We start from the raw sequence: 13,009 nt of genomic DNA on the forward strand, positions 1-13,009 counted from the left end.
CCATTTCTTAAAAATCCTTGTTATAATTGTGCATGGAATTTTAAGTGTTTTGATTCAGTATGTGCCCTTGACTGTATCGGCATTTTTTCCAAATGGCCAACAGCAAGAAAAGAGATGGGTTCTTTGAGAATTTGATCATTGCGAGATTTCTATAATCAAAAAGTTATAGATTTTAGGAAGTTTTGTATTTTATTCTTTATTCCATCCTAAAAGGAGGGCGCTAGTTTAAAATAAAAACCTTTTTATAAGTTTTTGTAGCATTGCCGAATTGCTTTGTGGTCTAATTACAACATCATTAGAACTGTGCAGTGCCCAATTGCAACGTGCAGTTTAAGCTACTTGAATTACGTTTGAATGTTTTATTTACTAACAAACAACAATTGAGACAATGTGGTCAACCGTTTGAAAGATTTGCTCTTATAAGGTTGTAGACATGACATATCGCCTCTAGTATAAGAGCGCTTGAAAAGAATCTTCTCGAATCTCGACAGAAGAAGATAGAATTGTCCTTTCTCAATTGTGAATGACATTCGTGCATAAACCAAGGAAAATATCGATCAAAGAAAGACATTAAAGAAATTTTAACTTGAATCAACGATTTTGCTTTTTCTTTGACCCCGAATAAAAAGAAATAGGAATCTCTTTTTGATAATACAAGTATGCAACTAGTCTGGGATCTGCTACTGCGTCTACCAAACCATTTCATTGTGCAAGACCTCCGTCATATTGTCCACATCACTTTTAGATATTATTAATATATTCCAACAGCTTGAGTGCAAAATGTTCGCTGATAAATGTGACCTTGCTTGATAATGATTGAGAGCCTTTTCAGCTTGCATTGACAACACCATGCCACGAATATTTGGCTGCACTCAGGTATACGAGCATTCTTATTTTAAAAGTTCTTAGATCACCAACGACGTATCCACGAAGATGTCGGCCGGGACGTAACATGCATGCCACAAATAGTAAATGCCAACAGGATTTGTTGAATCACGTCGTCTTCAACGCTAAATTCATAGTTCTTAACCCAAATTTCAATTTCAGCTACTTACAGAATTATTGGCTAAATTTTAGAAAAACATTTTACGCAATATTTCATCACCTTAGTGTTTATAATTCTTATAGGTCATATCTGAACTACCATTAATCGATAGTTCCTACTGTTATCACTTATTGCTCAATGAAATTATCACATTCCTAGACATAGTCCAGCTGTTAGGTGAGACAATTCTTCATTTTGTGATAAAAGCATAAAATTTGGCAAGCATATGTTTATCTCGATGTTCTTATTAATTTTGGATATAGAGGCATCTGTGAAATAACCTATCTTCCTAGTTATGCGCATTGCTTACATGATGGGGAGAAAAGGGGCAGCTGCCCCACCCCACCATGAAAGTTTGAAGATTGAAAAGTTGGGAAAATTTTAACCGTTAGTCGCTTGAAAATATGGCGGAACCTTCATTATAATTTGGGGAAAATATTCACTGCCTCCTTCCCCACCAGAAATGATAAGCTCCTATACGCCTGAGTTTATGCGCATGGTAAAAAAATGCAAAAAATGGAAACGAGGCTGAGAAGAAAAATGATGTTTGTTTTTTTGCTTAGGCTAAGTAAGGGCGGATCTCCACTAGACGATTTTTATGACGATCGTCTTAAAAATTCGCTGCGCCACATGCGCAGTAGGAAATAAAATCGTCAACAAAATCGTCAACAAAATCGTCAAAGACGATTGCAAATTGCAATGTGAAATTGAGAAAATGGCGGATGTGAATCAAACTTTAATGCATTATTTAATTCTTCGAAGGCATTTGATTTTACTGCATGCATGTAGAGTAAGATCCATGAAAACAAAGCGAAAACGACCAAGATTTTGGATGCGTAAACTGTACGAGGAAATAAATGAGAAAGGAGAGTACAATTTGCTGGTTAAAGACTTGCGATTAGACGATCATGAAATGTTTTTCAGATATTTCAGGATGTTACCTGACACTTTTGAGACCTTGTTGGGGTATATTGCCCCGATGATAAGAAAGAAAAAGACGAAAATGCGAGAACCAATAAGTGTAGATCAAAGACGTTTAGTCACTCTGTGATATTTGGCAACTGGGGATGCTCATACAACTATCGCTGCCAATTATAGAATGAGCTCAATGACTATTGGTCGAATTATCTACGAAACATGCAACGCACTTTGGGACAAACTAAAGGAAATGGGGTTCATGAAAACACCTTGCACTGAAAAAGACTGGAAAAAGTATCTAAAGATTTTGAAGATCGATGGAACTTTCCTAATATGCTGGGAGCAATTGATGGAAAGCATGTGCAGATGTTTGCTCCTGCTGGACAGGCATCAAGTTTTTTTAATTACAAAAAGACTCATAGCATTGTTTTGTTGGGAGTTAGTGATGCAAATTATAAATTCACACTTGTTGATATTGGTGATAGTGGGCGGCAAAGTGATGGCAGCGTGTATGCCAACAGCAATCTTGGCTATGCTATTGAAAACAAGCTTCTCAACATGCCCACAGATGGCAAGATTACCCATTCAACGAAAGTACTACCCCACGTATTTGTAGGGGATGATGCATTTGGCCTAAAACGCCACATGATGAAGCCCTATCCTTTTTCAAACCTGTCTGAGAGGAAACTAATTTTCAATTACAGGCTAAGCAGAGCCAGACGTGTCATTGAAAATGCTTTTGGTATATGTGCTAGTCGGTTTCGTGTGTTTCATAGGCCTATAGTTGCCAAAGTTGATAACGTGATTGCCATAACTAAAGCTGTTGTGGCATTGCATAACTTCCTTGTGAGCATAAATGAAGATGACGATTCAAATCTATACTGCCCACCATCATTTGCTGATCAAGATGGGCAAATGGGTAATGAGTTTAACCCTGGTGAGTGGCGACAAGATGCAAATTGTATGAATGGATTGGGTGACATTACAGATGTTGGTTTATCAAATAACTATGGTGCAGAAGCTAAGTGGGTTCGTGAACAATTTGCTGATTATTTTAATAATGAAGGAGCAGTTGACTGGCAGTGGCATATAGTAAGGTGTTCAAAATAAAAAACAAATTTAAAGCCATTTATATTCAATATGAGCATTAGTGATGTGATGGGTTTTCATACGAAAGGGGTTTTTCACTTATGTAGTTAGCAATACATGTTTAAGCTATAATTCTAAAAATAAATGATTTCACTTGCTATATATCTGTATTCATTGGAAGGAATGTATCTTGTATAAGTGAGAGTATGTTATTAATTTTTAATGCCATCTGTGAAGTTCTACAACAATTTTCTTTAGGTATCTGAATATTGTAAATCATACAAAAGCAGTTGAATTTTTAATTTAGCTTGTCTGAGTTGCTTTTTTTCCATATCTCTTAAAACTGGAACAAGACTCATACAAAATAACTCTGCTTCATCCTTATCTTCATTTTCTCTTTTACCTGACATTCCTTCTAAATAATTTACCACTTTCTGGTCCATACTCTTCACATGGTCAAGAAATGGGTCTAGTTGATCGTTAGAATTAGGACGTTTTCTTTTACCATATTTTGCCTCATCTGATACGCTTGAACAGCTTGAAGAAGGCTGACCTGGTCCTGGACATAAGTGAAATTCTCAAGTTTCTTGAAGTCCTCCATTAATTTAGAACACTTACCTTCTCGCTGGAACATTCGAGACAAAGATTTCCATGCATTAAGTTTCATGGTCCTATTTTTGTAGTTTATATTGCTTGTATCCCACAAGCAACTATAGTCTCGGAGAGCTTGCAAAAACATTTCCTTATCGAGCTCTCCAACATCTTGTACCACATTTTGATCAACAAAATGTTGCACCACTGAGATATTCCTCGGAGATGCAAGTATTTGAATCTCTGACGGTATATTTTCTACAGGATTGGTACCGTTCAGTTGGAATTCGTTTTCTCCACTGGTGGCAGTCATTCATTTTGACTTTAGAGAAATGGTAATTAGTTTCACGGGATGAAATTTCATTGGTTCAATTTACGACGATCGTCAAGCGCTTGACGATTTAATTGACTATTTTTATTTTCTACTGCGCATGTGGCGCAGCGAATTTTTAAGACGATCGTCATAAAAATCGTCTAGTGGAGATCCGCTTTAACGCTAAAAAGAATTGTAACATGTTACGTAAGTGTTAACTGTAAATAGGCAAAGAAGGCGCTTTTGAACTGTCACGGTATCCCACAAAAGCACTTTTTTTAAAATAAGTATATGTACCGAGAGCCCTGTATTGAGAAAAATGAAGCATGTATTGTTCTCTGTATTCTGCAAGATGTTTAAGTGAATATGGTTAAATAGGTCACTCGCCGACATGTTTGTTCCTTGAGCGCAATACAAAACTATCGTTTAACTGAATTAAATTAAAAAAAGTTCGGTTTTATATTGTGTTAATTATACATACTGAAGGAACAAAGGGTGTGAAACGTACTTGGTCCCTAGTGGAAAAAAACAATATCGACAAGCGTCAAAAATGGCTTTGTGGAATTAAGAAGAAAGATTTCAATTCACTCACTCTGCCAGACTGCGTTTTATAGTCGTGTATGTCGAAGTATTCGGCGTGGACTTTTCATTTTGTACTATAGTTTAAATAAAAAATATCGACGTAACGTCTACTACAATACATATATGACACTCAGCTTTTCAGGCATGCTATATAATGGCTGTTCTATTTTCACATTTGAAAATAAAATTTAATTTTACTCAATAGAATTATTGATTGAATACTTCTTTTAATTTATTTTTATTAAATAACTTATTTAATACATGTAAAGTATATAGGGTGAACCGAAACAGACAAAACATAAAATGTAAATTATCAATGTTAACTCTTAATTGCAGTTTGCATTCATAGAATTTCATACAGGTAGTAGCTTACTTCTTCCATGAAAACTCTTTTGATGATAATTATTAAGATCAAGAAAATCAACATGATAAAACTGGCACATGAGCAGTCTTAAAGATAGAATTGTCACAATGGATATGTAAGGTGGTACTTAGGCAGTTTTACATGAGTTTGTTGTATCTTGCAAATTTTCAAAAATGTACAAATGCTGTTATCCAACTACGTTGTTGAAATTTAAATCATGCTAGATGTTGCACATTTGCCCAAGAATTGTTGAACCACTTGACCCAGAAACAATTTAGTTGCCTTATGAATCATGGGTTTTGTAATAACAAGCTAACCAGGGATGCTGTCAAATAGAGCTGGTGGACCATCTACTACATATGTCCTGACAGTAGGACAACACTACATTTTAAGGCAATAAAATCTAAGATGCCTTTCAACAAATAATGTAACCATTGCTATTTATAATAATAAAATCAATACCTGTTTTGGCATGTCTGCTCACTGCTCTACTAATTTTTACCCTTCTTATACGCATTTGCTCATTGTTAAGCATCATGGGAAAATTCCTTTCTGAAATTCAGATTACATAGTGGCTTTACTTGTTTTTTAGGCGATTAAGTATTTCACTAATAAACACTTCAAATTAAGCAAAATATGTAATGAACACGCTTAATAAACAAGCAGATATTTGACTCTACGCTAATTTGACAGGTGAGGAGAAACAAATTATTTGATTGTTCTTCAAAATATAAAGAATAACATTATAAAATGTATTTGAAAGCGAATCTCTTCACTCTCTCCTTTAATTGACGATACGGATTTTATTTTTAAAATTGGATCATTTCACGCCAGGAAAGTTTTTGCCAAGATTGCCAAGCGCCTGATAGAGAGACTAAAAATTTATATCGCACTTTAGCAGGGATTACTTTTAATTGGACAATTTAAGACAAATTGACAGCTTAATTATGTATAAATAATATCAACTTTGTTTTAAATAGCTCCCCTAAGTGCATAAATATTACTGTATTGTCTTGTTTGCCTTATTAAATCCACCAGGATTTGCAAAAAATCATACTACTAAGGCACTCTCAACGGATGTGGAACTGCTGTTTTATGGTGTGGTGTAATTTTGACAACAAACTAAACAAGTCCAACGATAGCAGTTTAACTACCCGGTAAGAAAAATAATCATTTTTGCTGTCGTCCTTTTAGAAAATGAACGTAGAGCAGTTTTATAGTCCCGTGTATCTCGTTCATTCGGGGTAATTATATGATAAACTAATTGTGGGTGGCGGTGGTGTGTATTCATAATTAGTTGTGGTCGACTGACGTCTTCAGAAAGCCAGTTCACTTTCAAAAGAAATCAGTCGAGCACAACTTAATATGTAAATATACACACCACCCTTTATAATCAGCAGCGTGTTAGTGTAGGCCCTAATCTAGTTCAAGTGCAATTTAACTCTAGGTAGAACTAACAAAGCACGTCAAAGTAGAAAGGACTTATATTAAGCGTAAGTAGCACCCAACAAGCTCCTGATCTAGTCTACTTCTTTAAAAACTTACTTTGATTTTTGGGCTCTCGTAGTACTGAACGTAGTACTAAAGTTAAAACTTCATTCCTTATATAGTTCTGTCTAATCCATTCATTACAATTGTCCATATGTCATAATTCTATCGTTGTAAAAAATACAAGACCGGAGTCCTCTCTATGTCAGTAATCAGGTGGTCATTTAATGGTTCTCATATTGTAATGGAACTGTTGCTTCTGAAGCAGCAGCAAATGGTGATGATATGAATTGAAGAACTTCAATCCTTCATAAAACGCGGAACGATTTTTGATCAACATAACTGACGAAGGATGAAATAGAACTCCATTGCATTGTGCTGCTGAAAGAGGTGAGTACCTTAGTTAAATTTAAATTCTCCTCCTGAATTAACCCTTCCCTTCTCCTCCCTTCTCTTCTATTAGTTATTTTTTTCATAAGGAAACACGAGGTGTGTAAAGCTACTGTTGGAATCGGGAGCAAATTCTTACTCAGAATGACTGGAAGCTGGACACCAGCCCATTGTGCGGCTGAAGCTGGAAAATTTGACATATTAAAAACTCTAATACACCATGGCACTGAGATCGACCTTGAGGATGATTTCGGGATAGCCCTCGAAACATTTCAAAAATTTATGGCCATGAAGAACTATTGCAAAGGTGTGCAATGTTTACAAAAAGAGCAAGGAAATGAATAAAAACACAAGTTTTGTCTTTGTTTTCAACTTTCACTTCTAAAAGAATGCTTAAATCTAGTCGTATTTTTCGTAGAGCACAAGTAAGCAAAGGACTACACTAGCTCATTCTTACAATTCAGTATTTTTCATATGCATTTAGTACGGTGGATAGCAGGCAACCATTTTATTTATCCTGCTAAACAGTTTTTTCATTCACTAACCAAGAAAAAGTAAAAAACAAGTAGTTAATTGTATGTAGAAACATATAATAATAATGTCCTGAAATTTTCATCAAAAGAAAACATTTGCAGATAGGCTACCACACTGGTTGAGTATTGAAATTGGGAAAAGCGATCAAGATGTAATATAAGTCTTATTACTAAATCTTATAAACTGTATCATTCTTTTGCTAACTTGAAAATACAAACCATTGTATACTTTTAAGAAATTTGTGTCGTTATAAAAAGCGCTAAATTTGATTAAAATCAGTTATACTTTTTCGATCAAGTGTTGTTTGGTGTTTTCATCTTCATATTGTTAAGACTGTTGATTATTTTTCATTTTAACAGAGCCGAAGCCGATATGTTTAAAAGCAAACAACTATCAAACACTCTACAAGTCGACTTTGTCGAAGATAAACACAAGAGATTTTGTCAACAAAGACCTGAGTGCTATTGTTTCACTGAAAATTTGAAAACAAGAGGCATTGAAGGAATAAAATGTTTCAACACAAAATTTGGATGACCGAGGGGCCTTTCCAACCCGTTTATTTAGTCTTGCTTTGCAAACTATGCGATGTACACATCACAACCAGTAGTTTTAAAATGAAGTGCACAGTGATGTGACTAAAGCACCACACAGTACATACGAGTACATGCAAAGTACATCTGAGTAACATACAGTACATACGAGTAACGTACGAAATACATACGAGTGACATACATTTATTTTCTGGTCAACAAATGAGAAACAACACAATTTCTTCAATACGGTGATATTTGGGTTTATTTCCTTGTATTTATGTGGACTTTGGGGCAACCATTTGATGGATTTAAATGATGAAAAGGTATTTTGTTTTCATACTACATTCACTTGTATGTTTTAGTTGAATTTGTTTATAGATATTTTGTCGATGCGATTTGCCAGTATTGAGCGCTTTTTGAACCACTTTCACCTAGGAAATACATATTTATGAAGCGATTATACATTCATTTTGACTCTGAAGATGACTACCGCTAGGTTGTCGAAACGTCAGTCAACAACAACAAAACAGTCCGTCTCAGGACTATACGTAACAGTGCAACTCTCATTTAATTTCAAATATGTATATAATGTACATTTATTTCATGTAGCGCGTTTTGAAAGCATTATTTATACGTTGTTTATTTAATCGCTTTCATAAATATGTATTTCCTAGGAGGAAGTGTGTGTCAAAAGCGCTCAAATACTGGCAAATCGCATCGACAAAATATCTATAACAAAATTCAGCTAAAACATACAGAGTAAAATGTGAAATTGTGAAAATAAAATGCAGCGCACAAATTTTAAATCCGTCATGTTTGCCAAAAATCACCTATTTTAGAAAATAAACACAAATAATATCAATGTATTGAAAAGATGTATTTTTCTCATTTGTTGACAGAAAAATAGTCGTATCCTCGTATGTGCCTCGTATGTTACTCGTATGTATGTATGTTACTCGTATCAACTTTCATATGTTATAAATAATAATGCTCGTATGTTGAATCACGATCATTGAGATCTAAAGACCTGGAGGAAACGTCAACAAAATTACTATAAAATTATTGCGCGCGGCCGCGTGGTCAAAAACATGGCGGATTTTGGTTGTCAAAGTCAGCGGAAAGACGCGGGCTCATAAAATGAAATTTTTTTCGCCCACCCGGATTTGACAACCACAATTGCGATTATATAATATATCAATGCCAAGCACAAAAACTTTTAGAAATTTTATCTTTAAAACATGCTGCAAACTTGTTTGGTATACGGATGCTGAAGTAATGCCAGAAAAACATTTCATGACACCGGTAAGCAACGTAAGATTGTTTACTATTTAAAGTGTTCAGTGTTTTGTTTAAGTCAATACTTGAGTGTGATGGCATATATTTTGTGAATGTTTTACTCCTAAGTTATAATTTAAGTTATGTTTATCCAGTCTTATTTGTTCTTTACTTAATCGATTGCTAGACGAGGCAAAGCAACCAGTTCTTATCGAGATATGCATATCTTAAAACTCCTTGTTTCAACTGAGTTGAAATGGAGGATTTTTCATGATATTTTTCTGAAATTATGAAGCAAATATTAAGAACAGAGCTGTATTGAAATCAAATGCAGTGCAGGATTAATTAATGAACTCTTTGGTACATGCCGTACAATAAAAAATACCTGTCTTAAACAGCTAGCCTGAACAATTTGACAGATTATGGACAATCATGATGATGGTGTGTAAAGGCTTGCTTTATGCTAAAAGTTTTAAATGCCATTCTGTGTTTCTGTAAATGAATTGTTTGTTATAGTAAACAGGTTAGTACATCAAAACCAAGATAAAAACTACTTTGTTCAATAATGTGCCAAATTTTGCTCCTACCTTGAAATATTTGCTCAAGAAAAGCTTATAATGGCATGCATGAAACATTAAATACAGTACTGCATCATCTGACAAAATCCATCGTTTTCAATTCCAGGTGATTAAAATTCACATAAGATGCATTGGTTGCAATGAAGTTGAATGTGGAAGAAGCAAAATTGATGGCAAGAACTTTTATGTCTTTTGAAGAATTACGATATCATTTAAAAATAAGAGTAGCAATCTAGTAAAGCCACATCTGCCTTCAACATGAGACTTTTCCAATTATGTATAGTTACTTTGTACAAAATACTATTTTAGATAAACTTGATTTTAAGTCATTCACTGATATTTTTACCAAAAGACAAAAAGAAATTCAAAGGCATAATGTAAAATTCAAAATTTGTCAAGTTGTTTGAACCTAGAAAAATTAGTATAGGTAACTGTAATTTGTAAGGACACAAAGAAAAGTAGTGCAAGAAGGTTAGCATTTTGAGAATTAATAAGTTCTTGACATACATTACACAAGGCCATAATATTATAAATAATGTCTGTATAATAACAATTATACAACATGCTAAATATCTTCACCTACATTATAATTATTTAAACAGGTTTGCCTTCATGCAGCAATAAGAAAAGTGTTATGTCAGAGAAACCAATGCACTTTAATTTAAGAAATAGTATTTTCAATGGGAAATAACGTAGTTCTGTTCAGTAGTAGATCCATGGTTGTCAATAACAATCCAGTTTCTAATATCTTGGCTCAAAACAGAACCAGCAACATGATTATAGAATTTCTGAATTTCGTTCTTTTGCTCTCCTAGTTCAAGATATTTTCTCATAAGTTCTCAGTAGATTTATCAGAATATCATAATACTTTATAAGACATCCAGAATCAATACCAAAAAACTCAAAATTACATACCTACTAATATATTTCCAGTCGACTTAAGTCGTAGGGGTAAGCTAACTTTTCTAACTCCTTTTGGACATTTTAACTAAGATTTACCCATCTATTCAAGAAGACAGTTGCACCAAGCTGTTCACAAACAGTCAAAAACACAAGTAATGCGCATGGGATTATGCATTAAAGCTTAACAACACATTGACAGTGTAAAGAATGCCGTTTGATATTTATTTCTAATATAGCTAAAGCATTACTTGAAAAATATACGTTATTTTACAGTAGATTTACCTCATTTAAATGTGTGTGTCTATTTCACAAAAACCTGAAGCATTATTTTCAATATTTTATGCTTACGGTATCGTGGTTGTTTTCGCTGGTTGTCATTACTATGAGCAGTAATAGAGATCCGTTTCGGGAGGGAGCGAATGTTAAAATTTTTCTCAAAGTGGAAGTTTTGACAACCAAAATCCGCCATTACCGCCATGTTTTGACCACGAGGCCAGGCCCTTTTTCCTCCAGTTCTTATAGAGCTCAATGGTCACGATCCACAAAAGCTCTATTCTGGCAGTGGGCAATCAGATGAGATTTCAAGCTGACGTCACTAAAACTATATCTGAAGATATAGAAAGAATTATCGACGAACTTTGGGATTGTAACAATAATTTAAATGAAACGTGACAAGAAAATAAACAAAACTGGAAGAAAATGAAAATTCAAAACCAAAGGCGAAGTTGAAAAACTTTTATTGGAAGTAAGTTACGCCAAGCGTTCAAAACCGAAGGAATATCAGTGCATCTGTTTCCCAATGAAGAAAAAAAAGCCACAAAGACGAAAATTAATTTATATTTTGTGCGAAACATCGACCAGCTTTGAGGCTTCGTCTATTTCGTGTCTTTGTTCTGCAAATTTTGAGTATTCTTGTTTTGACCTTAAGTTGAGCGTGCAAGAAATACAAAACTCAAAGAAGATTAAAGAAGATGCTATCTTAACCGTTGATGTGGCTTTGATTCCTGAACCATCTAAGAAAGAGATGACCGATCGAAACAATCGAAGAAATATTTTTATCGGTATGGATGACATAAAATATATCTGTTTTTGAAGTCTTTTAGCAGTTAGGTTAAAGAGGAAAAGGCCTTTTTTCAAGCAATGATTCTCAGACTATAATTTACCAGTGATTATAAAGCAACACAAACATGACAAGTTTTGCAAAATGCATTGCATATTATATCAAAACGTCAAAAATTCTACTCGGCCACGGTAGTTTAACATACGGGAATCGATTTTGCCCCAAAAACGTACGCTATATTTTGGAATATAGATTATAATACGATGCACCACTCCTTCTATTAATTATTATCTCTATGTGTTTACTTCTGTTAATGAACTTCCATATCGATACACAGTTTGCATGAAAAACTAACCACAATATTGAAGATGTCGGATTTCAATAGATCCACACTTGAATGTATCGCATTAGGAGAAAAGACGATTAAACTATTAATCAGATCACCATTGAACATCTGATTATAGAAAAAACAAGCTGTAGTTGAAACTGATTGCAGACAATTCGACCCACGTACGTACAAGCCTTTGTAAATCGATCCAGAGGCCACGCAAATTCGATAGTGGGATGGGGTAATATTTATATATGTATGTTGTACTTTCGTAGTACTTATATTAAAATTAATTGTGGCTATGGGCTAACGAAGATTAAAAAATAAGAATACATAACTATTGCCCCCTCCCCCCAAATTATCAATTTCTTCAGAAACGGCACATCACAGAGACCAGTTGCATAATCTGATTTATGCACGAAGGCGAATTTACAGCAGCCAATTGCGTTTTCTGATATTTCTACAGTAACGTAGCCATAACACATTAAGCAAATTTCGAACGCGTATTACCTTTAGGCAAACTTATCGATCAGCTCTTTCTATGTCAGGATTAATCGCATTTAAAACTTTCCTCTACATATAGTGCTCCTTTGGTAGGTTTATAGATTCACAATGCTGAAATTGATCTCACATTCACATGAGGTGATTGGTAGTGCAAAGTGCAGAAAAGAATACATAAATATTTTCAAATCCTGAGAAAATGTTACATGCTTCAGTGTTTTGACGATGTTGTCTGGCAAAGGCCGATGATCGTTTCCCAGAGTATAAACGTCATTTTGCTTTAATTAACATTTTAACCAAGGGGTTAGGCAATTCAACATGATAGAATTGTTTTCCATAGTTTTGTTAAAAAATCTTTCGATGTGTTGTTTCCTTAGTAACGGCGGCGGTGGCTTCAAAATTTGTTTACTAAAAATACACAGTTGCTTGACCTAGTCTTATTTCGAGATCTGTGGAACGACAACAAACTTACTCGTGCCATTCCCTTACACGGTCAAACTTCGTACTCGTAGTCGTA

Source organism: Xenia sp. Carnegie-2017, unplaced genomic scaffold (assembly GCF_021976095.1).
Source record: "Xenia sp. Carnegie-2017 unplaced genomic scaffold, XeniaSp_v1 HiC_scaffold_24, whole genome shotgun sequence".
NCBI lineage: Eukaryota > Metazoa > Cnidaria > Anthozoa > Malacalcyonacea > Xeniidae > Xenia > Xenia sp. Carnegie-2017.